The following is a 15088-nucleotide window of genomic DNA, read 5'->3' as shown; positions in this document are numbered from 1 at the left end:
TGTTAAATTTTTTGGGAAATAGAGGTTTAAAGGTTTCAAAAACTAAATTCCAATTTACGGAACCGGAGGTAAAGTATCTGGGTCACTGGCTTGTAAAGGGGAAGAAAAAGCTAGATCCTGAGAGAATTGCAGGGATTATCTCCCTGCCCTCACCTCAATCGAAATGGGAAGTAAGGCAAATTTTGGGACTTTCGGGCTTCTGTCGGCAATAGATTGAGGGATACAGTGAAAAAGTAAAATTCTTGTATGAAAAGTTAACTACAGAAAAACCTAAGTGGAATGAGCAGGATGAGAGGAGTTTTAGAGAACTAAGAGTCTCTCATAGTAGCTCCGGTATTGAGCCTGCCAGACGTAAAAAGACCTTTCCAACTGTTTGTAGATGTAAGTAATCACACTGCGTATGGGGTGTTAACACAAAATTGGGCAGGATCAAGGAAACCGGTGGGTTATGTATCAAAGCTATTAGACACTGTCAGCAGGGGGTGGCACACATGCCTCCAGGCTATAGTGGCCACGGTGGTGTTAGTAAAAGAGGCCAAGAAAGTAACTTTTGGGGCTCCTTTAGAGGTATATTCCCCTCACAGTTTCAGGAATATTTTACAACAAAAGGCAGAAAAATGGCTCACCGACGCACGGCTCCTGAAATACGAGGCTATTCTGATTCACTCTCACGATTTGGAACTTAAGACCACAACAGCCCAAAACCCGGATCAGTTCTTACACGGGGAAGCCTCGGATGTACCCACCCACGATTGTGCTGAGATAGTCCAGTTGCAAACAAAAATCAGACCTGATTTGGAGGAGGAAGAATTTGAAACAGGGGAGAAATGGTTCGTGGATGGGTCAGCCAGGGTTGTAGAAGGAAAGCAAAAAACTGGATACGCTATCGTAGCTGGGGTAACCGGAGAAACAGTAGAATCAGGTCCCCTAAATGCAGGATGGTCGGCTCAGGCGTGTGAACTATATGTGGTGCTACGCTTTTGGGGTAGTTCACACGTTTGGAAAAATCTGGGAAGAAAGGGCGTTGATTAGCACTAAGGGATAGGGACTAGTGCATGAAGAATTGATAAAACAAATACTGGCAGCTATAAGGGAACCCAAAACCATTGCTATAGTGCATGTGAAAGGGCATCAAATGGGAACTCAGTTTAAAACAAGGGGTAACAATCTAGCGGACCAGGAGGTATTGGCGTGTACCAGTATTACAGACGGGACTGCCTTGGTCTGCCTGGCCTCGGCTGCTGACCAAATAGCAGCACCTGTGGTGTTTTCTCCCCAGAGATGCTGTTCAGTACCTGTGGTCACAGCTGAGCACGTGGAGACAAGTCCGGGCATGCCCTGAGCTCCAGTGCTTGCAGCTGGAGCTTTCTTTGAGGGGGTCACTCCTCAGGCCTTCCTGAGCTGGAGGTTCCTTTAAGGCGAGGTGAAGAAAGGAGCGGGTCCCGATAGAGAGCTTTAATCCAGAGGTTTTTTTCGATGGCACGGTCTCTGAATCTTGCAATAACTCCCATGAACTCTCTAACAGAAGTCTCTCCTGGTCCCCACCGCGAGGTCTCCTCATCCTTTTACCTGGGCAGAGGGGCAGGGGAGGGGACCCAGGGAGCACCAGCCAGGCACAGGGGAGGGGGTCTCAGGTGAGAGGGACACCTGGGTGGGCCAATGGCCCCCCAGGGGGTGGAGAGCATCCTTTGAACCTGCCAATTGCTCGACCTCTCCTTGGAATTTCTGGGTTGATAGACATTGACCAGCAGGGGTCAAGGGTGGGGTAAAGGAAGGGTGATTGACAACCCACCTGGGGAAGGAGATTTCAGGAAGGACCCAGGGGAAACTGAGGCAAATCATGACATCACACTGCAACAAGGAGGCAAAACACGCAGCACTCCTACAGGTAAGTACCCCAGAGATTTATGAAGGGGAAACATGGGAATTTCCCCCCCGCCTCTCTGAAAAAGAAATTGAGGAATATAAAAAGATGGGGGGGAAGTTAGATGGAAGCAAGTGGAAATTACCTGATGGGAGAGAATTAGTATCTAAGGAATACACACGGAAAATTTTGAAGAGGTTACATGCACAGACCCATTGGGGAACCCAGGCGCTAGCGGATCAGTTCCTAAGATTCTTTGGGTGTAAAGGAATATATGAATTAGCAAAGCAAGAAGTACAGGGGTGCATGATATGTCAGAGAATAAATTGAAACCGAGCAAAACAAACAGCAATGGCAAGCCGCCCACTGGTGACATATCGGCCCTTTGAAAGGGTCCAGATCAACTTCACTCATCTGCCAAAGGCAGGAAGGTACCGATGTCTACTAGTCATAGTAGACAAACTTACACACGGGGTAGAGGCATTTCCTAGCTCCCAGGCAACCACACAGGTGGTATCAAAAATATTGTTAGAAGAAATTGTGCCTAGATACGGACTGGTAAAATATATTGACTCAGATCAAGGCACCCATTTTACCTCTAGGGTAATAAGGCAAATGGCAGAAGCCTTGGGAATCCGCTGGGAATATCATACCCCTTGGCACCCACAAAGCTCTGGTCAAGTCGAGCGGATGAACCAAACACTTAAGGCACAATTAACAAATTAATATTAGAAACCAAGATGTCCTGGATTAAATGCCTGCCTCTAGCTCTACTAAATATCAGGACTCTGCCAAATTCAGAAACAGGGATATCACCTTTTGAGGTGTTATATAGGATGCCCTATGAACACGGAATGCCGATAGGGCACCCCAGAATTGAGGACGGGCAAATAAGACAATATCTGGTAGCTATTAACAGAAACCTACAAGAACCAAGAAAACAAGGAATTATAATGCAAGAGACTCCTGTGGGTTTTTCCATTCATCCTGTCCGACCCGGAGACCACGTCCTTATAAAAAACCTGGAAGGACATACCATTATCCCCTCATTGGGAAGGGCCTTTTCTTGTTCTTTTGACCACAGATACAGCAGTACAAACCGCTGAAAAGGGTTGGATGCACGCATCCAGAGTCAAACGAGTGGAATCTCAAAGGGACACACACGAGTGGCAGGTTGTCTCTCCTCCTGGAAATCTTAAGCTAACTCTGCGCAGACCACGCTAATGACCGAGATCGACCGGATAGAATGCCAAGAGCCGGACTGCCCTTGTCACCCATTTGTATCATTTAGGTGTTTTTATTGTAAAATAACGTGGGTGGCGTACTGTGAAAGAGGGGTGAGGCCCAGGGGTCTGTGTGAAGATTGTTTTAACCACGAAGTATGTGTGACTAACCTATTCTTGACGCTCCTCACAGAACTGTGAGTGATTGAAGCAGACTCCATACTGTGGTTTAGGCTTTTTCAGAACGGATTAAGGGGAAAGCTTCAATATCGGGCCCAAATTTTATCGGTCGAATGCCGGAAAGGAAAGAAAGTACCCTGCAGTGTCCGGCCAGTGAGACTCAGCTGGTGGGGAATTTTTAAGCGACGATACGCAGCTAGGGCTAGCCATGATCTCCATGAAACTACTTCCTGCTGCCAAGAAGATGGTTCTCCCTGCTGCTGGTGGCAACCCAGTGGGTGAGAGTGGGGGCAGAGGAATGATAGTCGGAGTAACCCTGATGAGCCTGAGTCTAGTCATGTGCCTCAGGACTAGCGCGTATGCCGAAAGCCAAAACAATTTGGATCAGTGGGACCCCAGCTGGATTTGTAGAGTTTGCACTGAGGGTGGTCAGGGTGAAGCGGAGGCTTCATCTAACCTCACCTCTAGAGACTGCACTAAAGGCACAGTAAGCAGGTACTGTTGGTTATATGGCACTTGATACGGAGCTTGTATAAAAGAGGGGGGAAAAGCCTGCATCCTGCAGGAGGCAGCGTCCAGAATGGGTAAGTCAACCCATGTAAGACAAAGGCGCGGTATTGAACCTGTTAAGATTCCAATATGCGATAAGTGCAATCGTACTGTATGGACTGGGGGAAGAATGGAATCAATTTTTGTGGGTTATTACCGAGTGAATAAGTTATGCTATAACAACGAACAGCTGGGAATGTGGACAATGGGGGGGAAAATGTATTGAGTGGGGGAGAATCTGAAATATGAGAATAAGATGCCTTTGGGAAAGGAACCAGTCATCATAGATTTACTTGAAGATCACGATGACCGAGCCTGCCTCCAATATTATAAAACCTTTTGTTTTTCCCCAGAATAAAGAAGGAGTGGACCCTGAAAGTAAAATCCAACAGATCACTCAAGAATTAAAAAGGCAGGAATCAGAAATGAGAAAATGCAGGATAGAGCAGGAAAGATTAAAAATTTTAAGTGAACACTACGAACAATTGGAAAAGCAATATAATGAGTTTGGTCTGCCTGCATCAGACAAAAACTTATTTATAGACCTCATGCAGGAAATTGCTACAGAGTTAGGTCTATCAAATTGTTGGATATGTGGGGGGTTAAAATCGGCCAAAAAGTGGCCTTGGAAAGGAGAAGGGTTAACCCCAGAACAGCTACTAAAGTGGAATCATACCAAAATTTCCAGATTATTTCAACGATGCGAGGGATGGATTTTGGACAAGCGGGTAATTGGGACAATTTGTATAAGCAGGAAAGGAAAGGAATATATGGAGATCGTAGGTTTCACTCCCTGCATTTCCATGCTGGCCTTAAACTCAGATAACAAAAACCAAAGGTGGCAACCAGAACCTCCCTCAGGGTACTGGAGTCAGGAGAAAAATAACCAATGTGAAAGGATAGGACTTTGCTGGAACAAGAAGGCTGGGGCTAACCTTTTCCAGTCCCTAGGGGGGTTAAGAGACTTTTGGGATAAACCAAAGGATGTAAAGAATTGGAAAGCACCGAATGGAATATATTGGATTTGTCGGAAAAAAAGCATACAGTGAGCTGCCTTGGAAATGAAAGGGGTCATGCACCCTGGGGTTGATCAGACCAGCTTTCTTCACCTTGCCTCGATCAGAAAGCAGCTCACTAGGGGCTCCCCTATACGAGACCCTGGACTGTCAAAAGAGAGAGGTAAGAAAGAAATTCCCAATTTTTGAAGGTAGCCAGAAATGGGGAGAGGAGGAATGGCCTGCGGAACGTATTATCAAATATTACGGGCCCGCTACCTGAGCTCAGGATGGTAGTTGGGGTTACCGTACCCCAATATATCTCCTGAACCGTTTAATCAGACTCCAGGCAGTGGTAGAAATCGTATCCAACCACACTGCAGATGCCCTGGAGTTACTATCAAGGCAGCACTCCCAGATGAGGGCTTTTGTCTATCAGAATAGGATAGCACTGGATTACCTGTTAGCAGAAGAAGGGGGAGTATGTGGCAAACTCAATGAGTCTGAATGCTGCATTGCAATTGACGATTATGGGGAGACTATCCGAGGACTCGCAGCTGAAATAAAAAGGGTCACACATGTACCCATCCAGAAGTGGAACTCAATCCTAAACGCTTCCTGGTGGGACAACCTGTTTAATGGGGCGTGGTGGAAGAAGTTAATATTCTTTATACTCTGTTCCATAGCCGGAACCTATGGACAGTTCCTACCCTGTCTGATCCCTCGCTTTATCCGACTCATACACTCAGTAGTACAAGGGATGCAAATCACAGCCATGCCTGTGGACCCAGAACTTGCAACAGGGAAAACTAACCCGGTGTTGAAAATTATGAAATTAGAGGGGATACTCCACATAAATGGGCAGCTAACGCCCTAGCTCAATTTGAAAAGCAAATTGAGCATAACAGGTCAGAACTCAGAGAATACCAGGAAATACCTCAGGACAATTAAAAAAGGGAAGTCATGGGTATAGATTCACTAAAAAAGCTAAAAATAAAACACGTGGGTTAATTTTTCGAATAATCCACAAATCAATGTGTTGATAAAAGAGGGGAGGGAATTGTTAGAAATATGGTTAGTAATTCATGGAAATAAAAGATGTATAAAATATATATGTGTAAAAGAAACGGCCAGTACACAAGGGAGGGGAGATATTCTTCCCCAGGATGGCGAAACCGGGGCAGATGGACAGAGAGATACCACAACATTTACATGCGAAGGAAACTTTGGCTGCACAGGAGATGGGCATTCACAAGAACCTACACCCAGTAACACCCAAGCGATGATGGCCCAGACAAGATACCTATCTGAGAGGACCAGAGCCATCAACACCTTCCATCTGAATGCCAGATTCCGGGAATCGGGGAAGTGTATTATCCTATTCCCTGACGGAGGCTTCGTGCGGCCCAAACCAAAGAATGAAACCAACTTGAATATGAAGAACTTAGAAAGAGACAAAGAGACTCTGCCGTGGGCAAAATAAATCATATAAGAACCGCTGCCTCAGAGCAGGTGGTGTGGACGAGGAGGATTTGGTGCTAGCGAGACCAATCTCACGTCCACCCGGCTCACCTCCCGGGAGTGGTATGCTGTCTGATTGATTGGTGGCTGTCGGGACTGTATTACGGTCACGAAATAAATTTTATTTTAATTTTTTTTATCAAAATTGGCTATTTTTCATTTATAACATGGACCAAACCAAGAGAGCTTTCCCTTGGGAGTTCTCTGCTTTTAACCCCCTGTGTTCTCAGAGGCAAATCCATGTCCTTCCCGTGAAATGCAAAGCTGTGTTTCATGTCAGGTACATACAGGCAACGTGTGTATCTGTGATTGTGATGTGTGTGGAAACTGACCATGGGACAGTTATAAAGACAATTCTAATAAATAACTAAGGAAGTAAAGCATGGAAGAAGGCCTTTGAACCTATCCTTTGTTTGCAATTAACCTTTATAAGTCTTAAGTTGATTTAGGAGCATTCGAATTAAAGCTTTAAGGATGTTGCTGTTTGACAGGAACTTTCTGCTTCTAACTAAAAAGAGTTTTGCAATAATAACCTTTTGAAGTATAATTTTAGAATATTGCTTGTAGTAAGGGTCTTTGAAACTATAGCTTTAGAATATATAAAAAGGAAACATGCTTATCTCGACCCATTAACAAAATATTGAAAAGCAGCTTGAGAAAGGAAGATGAACATCAACTCAAGGATTGATAGTTTCAGCCAAGGGAAGCTGGACACCACTGCTATGAGATTTATAAACCTGTCCTTTGTTTGCAATTAACCTTTATAAGTCTTAAGTTGATTTAGGAGCATTCCAATTAAAACTTTAAAGATGTTGCTGTTTGACAGGAACTTTCTGCTGCTAGCTAAAAAGAGTTTTGCAATAATAACCTTTTGAAGTATAATTTTAGAATATTGCTTGTAGTAAGGATCTTTGAAACTATAGTTTTAAAATATATAAAAAGGAAACATGCTTATCTCAAGGTCTTAACAAAATATTGAAAAGCAGCTTGAGAAAGGAAGATGAACATCAACTCAAGGATTGATAGTTTCAGCCAAGGGAAGCTGGACACCACTGTTATGAGATTTATAGTCCTTGCAATTAAAAGGTGAACCCGCATCTGGAATCTGGACCTCACCAGCTGGGAGACTTCTTTCTTCTTTCGGAAGCTGGACCCCACCATCTGGGGACACTCTTTTCTGAGATACATCCTGAGAAAAACTAAATCACAATAGTGTACAGAATTGTGTCGTAAAAATTGGGAATAGAAACTGCTGAGAAAGCTTACGAGTACCCTGGTTGAGTTGCCTCAACCATCAGTGTGCAGTTGGAGGGAAAACTTCCCCCGCTGTACCCAGCGCTGTATTGCTCATACTTTACCATATTAATTAATAAATTGATTGCTGCTTGAATATTGGCCTAGTCAAGCTTCTCATTTATAACACCTGTAGAAATACACCTTGAGACAAATGACACTTAACAAAATTAACAGAGTAATAAAACATAACATTAGTCAGATCTTAATTTGCTTAATCTGAGCAACACTAAAATCATAACCAAATACAACAGAACTGAACTAACAATCCATATCCTTAACAGTTCTGGGTACTACAAAATGTAACTTATTCTGCTGCTATTTATACCAAAGGGCACTGAAAATGTGAACCAAGTGTGGCTGAAATGATGCCAGGATGGATTTACTGGAGGGATTAGAAAAGTGTGACAAATGTGTTGACCCTATGTCATTTAACACTGAGAAAAACTGACGGTAGCCACAAATTTTAAGGAACCATAACTTTATTAAGTCTTTTTAAAGTGCAATTGTACCAAAAGAGACAGCAATGTAGACTCTGGCAAACTGCTGAACAAACCGGGAGCTTCTCGAGATTGTATTTAGTGTAATAGCCTATGGTAAATGTTATCAGCATTTCTGTTAAAGAAATTCCATTGTGCTAGGGGCAGCCACGCGCGGGCCGCGCCTGCGACACCGCCGCGGGCTCGCCCTGCGCTCCGCCGAGCCAAAGGGACTCGAGATCAGGTCCCCAATCCGGGCCGGCAGCGCCAGAGCGGGGAAGGCGGCCATCCCGGCAAAGGCAGCGCGGCCGCGGAGGGACCGGGATATGCCTCCGAGCCCGAACGCTGATTGATCAAGCGGCCATTAGGGTGCTCTCGGTTCTACCTGCCTGCGGTTTGTGCTTCGGGACCGGACCGGCGGACAGCGCGTTCGTGTCACTGCGGAGCGGCGGCAGCCGGAGCCCGGCGAGGCGGCGGCACCCGGAGCTCGACGGGGGCTCCAGCCCAGGTGGGACCTGCGGTCGGTGCTGCCCCAGCTCGGGGCTCGCTGCGGGAGGTGTGGGGGGGTGGTGTAGGCATGGTGGATTTCTGACGAGTTCCTTTCGCTGGGCTCCCCCGTTCACAGACAGGGACCCAAAGCAGCCGTGCCGGCGCTCAGTGTCCCCGGGATCCAACCCGCTGGGACAGGGAATGCGGGGTACAATCCTGAGCACGTCTTAACCCTCGAGACGCGAACACCGAGCCGCAGGTGCCCTGTGCCAGCAGCATTCGGCAGCTCCTGGTCCAGGGGCGAGGCCGCCGTGAACCGAGACACAGTATGGGCAGTATGGGCATCCCAGAGCGGGCGTCCCGGCGGGATCAGCAGGGCCGCTGAGGCCACCGCTTCCGCCGGTGGGGAAGCGGGGCCGGGAGGCTGCCCAGGGGCAGCAGCAGAGGCACAGAGCGGTTTTGCTGCCCCGGGGCCCTGGCCTGGCCCGGCCCAGCCCAAGAATCCCTGCCATCATTCCCTGCACCATGACCCGGCCCCACGGCGGCTCCGGGAGTTCCGAGGGGGCAAAATGGGAGCGAGGGAGAGCAGGCAGCTGGTGCCAGTGGGTGAAATGGCTTTGCTGCCAGCTGGCAGGGAGAGGAGGAGGAGGAGGGAGAAAGTGGAGCAAAGTAAAGAGGAGAGAAAGAGGGACAAGGCTGGAGCGGTGGAAGGCACCGGGGATGGCCATGGGGCAGGCGGGCATTTTGCTTTCCAGCTCTGTGGGAGGAAACCAAGAGCTGTGAAATCCATGCAGAAAAAGAGGGGGGAAATAGCAGGTGGTGGAAATCTCCGACAAGTGGGATTGATTTGATCTGCCTGAACTGCACAGGCCGGCAGACTGCGAGAACAGCCACCGTTGGGAAGTTCCTGGCCCCGCCCCCCCCCCGGCGGCCGCATCCGCCTGTTGAGATCCCCCAGGGGCTGCGGTTCTTCAGCAGCTTCTCCGGTGTTGGGCCCTTTTTCTTAGCGCAGTTTTCAGCTCCTGGCTCCCATCGCATTTTAGAGCCGACCAGCCGGGCAGATACTGAGGGCCGATCTCATCTCCAAGCGCCCGGCCCGCCAAATTGGTTCCCAGATATTAAATGTAATCCCCAGCGGTCACGTCATTACATACGATCTCTTCTTGGCGGCCGGCAGGCGAGCTCCGAGCCACTTTCCCCGCAGGCTGCTTGGCAAAAGCAGCCAATACCTCTCCCACACCCTCGGCTCTAACCTGCGGTGGCGGCGGTCGTGCACGGTATGTGTAGCCAGGACCGGAGCAGCGGAGGCACCCGGAACCCGGCGAGGACACGGGCCGAGGCTGCGGGCAGCGCCGAGCTCCCGGAGGCTGCGCTTGTCTCCGCAGCTGCTGCCGCAGCTCTGGGCAGCGGGGACAGCGCAGCCAGAGCTGGCAGCGCCCTCCTGAGCCCCGGGCTCCCGCAGGGCCGGCAGCAGCAGTGACCTCTCTGCGTGTCCCTTGCAGGGTGCCATCAGCGCGGCTGTGAAGCTGTTCCCGAGGGCCTGAAGGTGACACTTTTGGACTGTTCTTGGAAGAGGAAGAAGAGCAGCTGACACTTGGTGAGGAGGAATCCCACTTTTGGCATCAGGCACTTGACTGTGAAGAAGGCTCTGTCAGCTGCTGGCTCTCTCTCTCTCGATTTTGGAGGAGGACGGATGGAGCTGCTGCTTGGGGAAGGGAATTCACTGCCATGGCCAAAACCCAACCCAGAGCTGCTTCTTCTGCCTTCTCCCTCAGTTCATCAGTCAGCCAGGCCTTGCCACTGCACACTCAGCTGCAGATCCTCATGTGTGGGACTGGCCCCGCTGTGACCCAGAGTCAGCTGGATTTTACCCCAAAAGACCCAGGCATTGGTTCCAAGCCCTGGGAATCATTTGTTTAATTCAGGGCCAGCCTGAGAGTTCCCCCAAAAGCCTTTGGTGTTTTTGTGTGAAGTTGCCCAATTTCTGCTCCCCTTGTGCTTGCTTGTTTCCCCCCTATGGTTACAGTTCTAGAATGTTCCACCCCCGAGTCTATAAATTGTTGCTTCCCCTTTGTTTGGGGTCTTTGGATCCTGTCCCTCCTGTTGTGCACGGCTTCTCCACGTTTGTTGTTTCTCACCCTTTATTAAAGTTCTTTCTGGGCAGCCCCATCTAAGCTGCTCCTTTTCCTTTTCACCACCCTCGCCTGAAGTCAGGAACCAGAGAGGTTTGTCACAGCCACCCTCACTGTGACACTTACAGAAAAGCCTTTAGAAATACTTTTAGCATAAATAGTGCATTGTTCACACATTCCTTAGGAGCCAATTCCCCTTTCTTGTTGTTTTAAAAATAACATGCATGTCTCTTGCTATGAACATGGAGGGAACATCAAAACAAAACAATATATGCAGTGAAACAAGATACTGACAGTAATCAAGAATAAGTCAGATAATACAGATAATTAATAACACATGGGAAATTGGATGATTGTCAATGTCTTAAATACTGCACCATCACCCAGAGGCTGCAGCAGCTGACAAACCTCGTTTCAGTGAGGACCTGGAGAGCCATTCCTGGGAAAGGTGTCCAAGCTCACTGTAAAAATAGATTCAGCTGTCCTATTGTTAGAGGGTCAAACTGCCAAGTGCAAGAGACTTGAATCGAGTTTTGAGGCAGAAAACACCTGGGTTTGTTGGCAATTTTCCGAGCAGGTGGAGGCAGGGCCTGGCCAGAGCCCAGACCCTCAGTGGGAGGGTCTCCCTCACACACCTTAAAAGCAAGTCTGTCAATAATAGCAGCTGTGAGATGCCCAAAGACAGCAAACTGCTGCAGTGCTCCTGGGAGAATACCTGGGGCTGTGTCTGATTGCCACAGAGCAGAGCAGCCTTGCCCTCAGCAGCTCACAGCCCTGTCCCACAAGGATGTGTCACACAGGGGTCGGTACAGACCACAGGAGCCTCAGCTCAGATGGGGCTTTCCACAGAGCCCAGAGATCTTATCCTGGAGCTCTGAAACCACAGGAGAATCAGGAGCCAGCCCTGGGTCAAGGCACAGCAGCCCTGCTGAAACAAGAGAAGGGACCAAAGGCTGAGGAGGCAGTGCAGGGAAGGCTGCAGACAGCCTGTTCAGAGAGAGGCACCTGCAGCTGCAGAACAAACCAGAGATGCCAAAGTGACACGTGTCTGTGGGCAGTTACACAAAGATGTGCCAAAGTTTGTGAAAAGCCAGCTATAAACAAGGTAATGACATCTTATGAACAATGCCTGTTCTAAAAATCAGTGAGTCCACCTGATGGAACCAAGACATCAGCAGTGACTGCCTCAGGAATTTGAGACAATATTCTCCCAGCATTCATGGATCCATAGCAATGAAACACTGAAGAGCTCCCAGTGGATCACAGCCATAGTGCAGAACAACCCCCACTCTGCTGTGTTATCTGTGGGAGATAAAACAGAAGAGATGACAAGGAATGATGCTGTTGGGCAGTGCAGCACTGACACCTGTGCAGTCTGTGAGAGGATCGAGGGCTCAGCAAACTGTGTCTTCTTCTGTCCAAGGGCAGGTGTTTGTCAGTGTTCCATCACTGCTGTTTCTGCTGGATCTGTCTCATCTCTAGAAGGAAATAACTGCATCTTCCAATGTAAACAAATATATTGAAACAAAATTAACTTGGGATTTAAAATTAATTGCAGTGCAATGTCACCTCAGCAGCATTAGAGCTACACTTAAGAGAACTTAAAGTTAACATCTTTAATACTGAATAAAAACCGATCTTATGACACTGGAATAGAAGATGAAAAGGGTTAAAGTGAAGAAAACTGAAACTTGACCTTGTCCAAAGTGAGCAACACTCAAACCTGACAGAAATACACCTCAACTTAAATGACTCTTAACAAACTTCACTCAATAGAGTAATAAAACATAACTTTACTCAGATCTAACTTTGCTTAATCTTAGCAACACTAAAATCATAACCAAACAGAACCGAACTAACAATCCATATCCTTAAAAGTCTGGGTAGTACAAAATGTAACCGCAGCGGGCTCACACTGCGCTCCGCCGAGCCAAAGGGACTCGGGATCAGGTCCCCAACCCGGGCCGGCAGCGCCAGAGCTGGGAAGGCGGCCATCCCGGGGAGCGGGGAGCGCCGGGAGAGCGGCCGGGGTGCCGGATGGCCGCGCCTCCGCGCCGCCCCTGGCTGCGCTCCCGAGCGCCGATTGGCCGAGAGCCGCCCACAAATTCCGTTCAAATTTTTGGCGGTGCAGCGTTCGTGTCCTGGCGGGGCGGCGGCACCCGAACCCGGCGGGGCGGCGGCACCCGGAGCCCGGCGGGGCGGCGGCGGAGCTCGGAGGCGGCTCCAGCCAGGTGGGAGCGGGGGTTGTGCCCCGGCTCGGGGCTCGCTGCGGGCGGAGGGGCCGCGCTGAGGGGCACGGGGGGGTTCTGGCGAGTTCCTTGTGCCGGCTGCCCCCGGTCACTGGTGTGAAAACCAGAATTCACTGCTTAGTGTTTTTAAAAGTATAATAATAATAATAATAATAATGATTGTGATAGGATAAAAAAGGACAATATTGCCAGCGGTGGGTGCTCCTAGTAAACAGCCAAAGAACACAAGGATATACAGACAGTGTTATATTTATGCTGTTACCTCGCTAAGATACATACATATTCGTGTCTTTGATGCATTATTCAGACATTCTTTCGAACTTTCTAATGTTTTGGGAACTCCTTTTTCTGACTCCTTCACACTCAGACTTGCATGCATGATGTCCTGGCTGTGCGGTTAATATTTTTTATTTCTTCCGGTGCCTCCAGCCTGCTGTTTCACACCCTCTGGTAATATTTTAGCTGTCCTCCTTAATTTTAACATGGTCTTCTCTGCTTGTCCTCCAGTGTTCTGGTTTGTGTCACAGTTATCTTACCACTTGTGTGAGAAACAACTGCTTGCTTTGAAAATTAAAAAAGGTTAATTAAACCTTAAGAAAAATACAACAAAGGACTACATAAGGCAAAAGCTGCAGCGCTGGAAACTGCCCCTCGTACATACCCAGTTCCACTTCAAGATGGGTGCTCAGGCTTTTATACTCCTGGGGGTTGCATCAGCCAGCCCTGGCCGCTCCCAAAGTCTGTCAGTCAGCTCTTCCTTGCCATTTATGGGTGGAGACTGCGTTCTTGTAACTGGATTGGAGGTCAAGTGTTGCCTTGCCTCGCTCCCTAAGCAACACGCTTTTCTATTATCAACTGCCCCATGCAAGGTGCACATGTGCACGCTTTTCTTCTACCTGTCCTGGACACCCCCTGCTGTCTGATGGGTACAATACAAAGGGAAAAGGGAACTACGGGGAAAACAGAGACACCTGAACTACAACAACATAACTATACATCACTAAAGCTTTTCTTAATATTCACCCAATATTTCTCTTTTAATTGCAAGAGCAAATAATATCATTATCTACATATAACAATTGGATGGGTGACTCAGTGGATGAATTCACACTGTTTTTAGTCACCAAAATAATTTTTCACTTCTGATGTTTTGTTAAGATCAATAACAGTACATTCATGTTATTTCCATAAGTGATACATAGATGTTATATACTTCACACTACTATTTCTATGAGCAATGCAGTGCATAATTAAGCTGAATATTATATATTATATATTATATTAGCATTGACCTAAAAAGAGTTATAATTGATACTATATCGAAATAACTGTAATCACTAACAACATGCATGGGCGAATAGGTAAATGTGAAAGCCAAAGTTATCTGGTCATTTTCACACGGGCAGGGAGCCAGAGCGGCCGTGCCGGCTGAGCTCGGTGTGCCCGGGCTCCAAGGCGCCGGGGCAGGCAATGCGGGGCACAGCGGCGAGCAGCCCGGCGCTGCTGGCTCTCGGCCCTCGGCAGGCGGACTCCGAGCCGCAGCTGCCCCGGGCCAGCAGCAGGCGGCAGCTCGCAGCCGCTGTCAGCGCCTGTCCCGGCACGGAGCTGGGCTGCAGCGGCTGCAGAGCCACAGGGGCCGGGGCTGCGGGCAGCGCCGAGCTCCCGGAGGCTGCGCTTGTCTCCGCAGCTGCTGCCGCAGCTCTGGGCAGCGGGGACAGCGCAGCCAGAGCTGGCAGCGCCCTCCTGAGCCCCGGGCTCCCGCAGGGCCGGCAGCAGCAGCGACCTCTCTGCGTGTCCCTTGCAGGGTGCCATCAGCGCGGCTGTGAAGCTGTTCCCGAGGCCGAGCTCCCAAAGGATCTGTCAGCGCTCCTGATGCCTCCGGAGCAAGGCGCTGTTTGTTCCTGTCAGAGAGATGCAGGCTGTGAGCTGGAAGAGAGTGAATTCTGCTCCATTCATGTAGTTGGGAAGGAGCCCCAGCATCCCCAGAAGGAACCAGCAGCCGGGGTTCAACACTCGCCTGGGGCACAAGAAGCCACTTGGCATCAGCAGGGGGCTGCCACTTGTGAGCGTGCAGTGAGTGAAGATGTGGAGAATGGATTCTGCACCAGGGATGG

General features: G+C 48.8%; 1 long non-coding RNA gene across 1 annotated transcript; it reads right to left on the bottom strand.

Moving 5' to 3' along the window:
- Positions 1 to 11232: 11232 nt before the first annotated feature.
- LOC121363313 lies at positions 11233 to 14772 on the bottom strand. Its single transcript, XR_005956681.1, has 3 exons — positions 13636 to 14772; positions 13254 to 13535; positions 11233 to 12027 (listed from the first exon to the last, which is right to left on the bottom strand). It is a non-coding gene; the product is annotated as an uncharacterized LOC121363313 (long non-coding RNA).
- Between the last annotated feature and the right edge of the window lie 316 nt (positions 14773 to 15088).

This window comes from Pyrgilauda ruficollis, unplaced genomic scaffold (assembly GCF_017590135.1).
Source record: "Pyrgilauda ruficollis isolate IOZ18807 unplaced genomic scaffold, ASM1759013v1 scaffold705, whole genome shotgun sequence".
NCBI classification, from domain to species: Eukaryota; Metazoa; Chordata; class Aves; order Passeriformes; family Passeridae; genus Pyrgilauda; species Pyrgilauda ruficollis.
The sequence above is the reverse complement of the archived record's forward strand: the minus strand, read 5'-3'. Positions and strand labels throughout refer to the sequence as shown.